This window comes from Equus quagga, chromosome 13 (assembly GCF_021613505.1).
Source record: "Equus quagga isolate Etosha38 chromosome 13, UCLA_HA_Equagga_1.0, whole genome shotgun sequence".
NCBI lineage: Eukaryota > Metazoa > Chordata > Mammalia > Perissodactyla > Equidae > Equus > Equus quagga.
In genome coordinates, this window is record NC_060279.1 from 59457880 (window position 1) to 59461262 (window position 3383).

General features: G+C 35.8%; 1 non-coding gene across 1 annotated transcript; it reads left to right on the top strand.

Moving 5' to 3' along the window:
- The first annotated feature begins 1288 nt into the window (after window positions 1-1288).
- On the top strand, window positions 1289-1395 carry LOC124251601 (U6 spliceosomal RNA). Its single transcript, XR_006891794.1, has one exon. It is a non-coding gene; the product is annotated as a U6 spliceosomal RNA (small nuclear RNA).
- Window positions 1396-3383: the final 1988 nt, after the last annotated feature.

Here is a 3383-nt window from a genome sequence, read left to right on the forward strand (position 1 = left end):
ATAGATAAATATTGGGATGAATGCTAGCTAATAATTTTTCAAAACCAATAAAAGATGGAAAACTTTGGATTCAAGAATCTCTACAAATTCCACACATAACTACAGCTAACAACAAAATAGTCAAACTATTAAAAACCAAAGAGGTAGCTGTTAATACAGTGAGAGGAGAAAACAAAAAAGAAAAAATAACACATTACCTTTAAACGAGAGCTGTTGATTTTTCAACAGAAATTGTGGAAGCCAGAAGACAAAGGAACAACATCTTAAGGTGCTAAAAGATCCTATTTCTCTCAAAAAGCCTTTTTTCTAAAATCAGTTATCCTCCCTAGCTACTCATTTAACCACTTATTAAAGTGTCAATCCTTCAGTGCAGCTAATTCTAGGAAAGTTATTTGAATTAATTCATAATAGTTTCCCTAATGTGTACAGGAATCCTCTTAATTTTCCCTTAAAATTTTTAAGAGGACAGCTCATTTATACATAGGAATTTACATGTTGTAACATTTCAATCAGGGTGTAGGAGAAATTTTTAGGCAAAGGACCCAACTTTGGCTATGTAGGATCCTACCCTACTTCTGGGTGGCAAGAGCTTGATTGATCTGTGGCTGCACACAGTATAAAATTCATCTCCAAAAACTTATGAAATTAAGATTGTCAGAACACGACGAGGATGTTAATGTGTTAAAAGCTCTGCCCTGATAACAGAATATTTTAACTTACAAATATTGTATTGAAATTCCAAATTCTCTGCATTCTTCCTATAACTACTTTATAACTTGATGAAGGACTTCATTTAATATGAGTGTTGCATATGAAAATATCATCACAGTACACCAGACCAAGTCTATATGTCTGGAATCTGGAACCCTATTTATATTTATTCCATAGGCTCATTTTGTGACCTTGGGCAAATTGCATAACTTATTTTATTTTAATTGTGAATCACTTAAAAATGAGCATTACAATCTCTACTTGACCTTCCTGATGAGCTCCTATGGAATCAAAAGAGACATTCTATTTAAAATGTATGCTCATTTTACTAAAGAATAGATTATATAGTTCAATTATCTCCTTTTATGGATAATAAAGGTAAGACCAAGTAAAGAAAAGGATTGGCCATGTATATGTTGCTAGTTCAAGACCAAGCCCAGTTCAGAATCTATGCCCACATCATTTCTTATTTGCATAAAAAGACTCTACAGGAATATATAATCATGTATCATCCTCATTATTCTAATTTAATCATATTTGTTTCCTCCAAATACTTTATTAAAATCATCTGTATTGAGTGCTCGCTTCGGCAGCACATATACTAAAATTGGAACGATACAGAGAAGATTAGCATGGCCCCTGCACGAGGATGACACGCAAATTCGTGAAGCGTTCCATATTTTTGGGATGGTTCAACATCTGCAAATCAATCAACGTGATACACCACATCAACAAACTGAGTAATAAAAACAACATGATCATCTCAATAGATGCAGAGAAGGCATTTGACAAGATCCAACAGCCATTTATGATAAAAACTCTGAACAAAATGGGCACAGAAGGAAACTACCTCAACATAATAAAGGCCATATATGACAAACCCATAGCCAACATCATGCTCAATGGGCAAAAACTGAATGCCATCCCCCTGAAAACAGGAATGAGACAAGGATGCCCTCTGTCACCACTCTTATTTAACATAGTACTGGAGGTCCTGGCCAGTGCAATCAGGCAAGAAAAAGGAATAAAAGGAATCCAAATAGGGAGGGAAGAAGTGAACCTCTCGCTGTTTGCAGACGACATGATCTTATATATAGAAAACCCCAAAGAATCCATTGGAAAACTGTTAGAAGTAATCAACAACTACAGCAAAGTTGCAGGGTATAAAATCAATTTGCATAAATCAGTAGCATTTCTATACTCCAGTAATGAACCAACAGAAAAAGAACTCAAGAACACAATACCATTCACAATTGCAACAAAAAGAATAAAATACCTTGGGGTAAATTTAACTAAGTAAGTGAAGGACCAATATAATGAAAATTACAAGGCCTTTCTGAGAGAACTGGATGACGACATAAGGAGATGCAAAGACAGTCCATGTACATGGATTGGAAGAATAAACATAGTTAAAACGTCCGTTCTACCTAAAGCAATCTACAGATTCAACGCCATCCCAATCAGAATCCCAATGACATTCTTTACAGAATTAGAACAAAGAATCCTAAAATTCATATGGGGCAACAAAAGACCCCGAATTTCTAAAGCAATCCTGAGAAAAAAGAACAAAACGGGAGGCATCACAAGCCCTGACTTCAAAACATACTACAAAGCTACAGTAATCAAAACAGCATGGTACTGGTACAAAAACAGGTGCACAGATCAATGGAACAGAATTGAAAGCCCAGAAATAAAACCACACATCTATGGACAACTTATCTTTGACAAAGGAGCTGAGGGCATACAATGGAGAAAAGAAAGTCTTTTCAACAAATGGTGCTGGGAAAACTGGAAAGCCATATGTAAAAGAATGAAAATTGACCATTCTTTTTCACCATTCACCAAAATAAACTCAAAATGGATCAAAGACCTAAAGGTGAGACCTGAAACCATAAGGCTTCTGGAAGAAAATGTAGGCAGTACACTCTTTGACATCAGTATTAAAAGGATCTTTTCGGACACCATGCCTTCTCAGAGAAGGGAAACAATAGAAAGAATAAACAAATGGGACTTCATCAGACTAAAGAGTGCCTTCAAGGCAAATGAAAACAGGATTGAAACAAAAAAACAACCCACTAACTGGGAAAAAATATTTGCAAGTCATATATCTGACAAAGGCTTAATATCCATAATATATAAAGAACTCTCACAACTCAACAACAAAACATCAAACAACCCAATCAAAAAATGGGCTGGAGACATGAACAGACATTTCTCCAAAGAAGATATACGGATGGCCAATAGGCACATGAAAAGATGCTCATCATCGCTGATCATCAGGGAAATGCAAACCAAAACTACACTAAGATATCACCTTACACCTGTTAGAATGACAAAAATATCTAAAACTAATAGTAACAAATGTTGGAGAGGTTGCGGAGAAAAAGGAACCCTCATACACTGCTGGTGGGAATGCAAACTGGTGCAGCCACTGTGGAAAACAGTATGGAGATTCCTCAAAAAATTAAAAATAGAACTACCATACGATCCAGCCATCCCACTACTGGGTATTTATCCAAAGAGCTTGAAGTCAGCAATCCCAAAAGTCCTATGCACCCCAATGTTTATTGCAGCATTATTTACAATAGCCAAGACATGGAAGCAACCTAAGTGCCCAGCAACAGATGAATGGATAAAGAAGATGTGGTACATATATACAATGGAATACTACT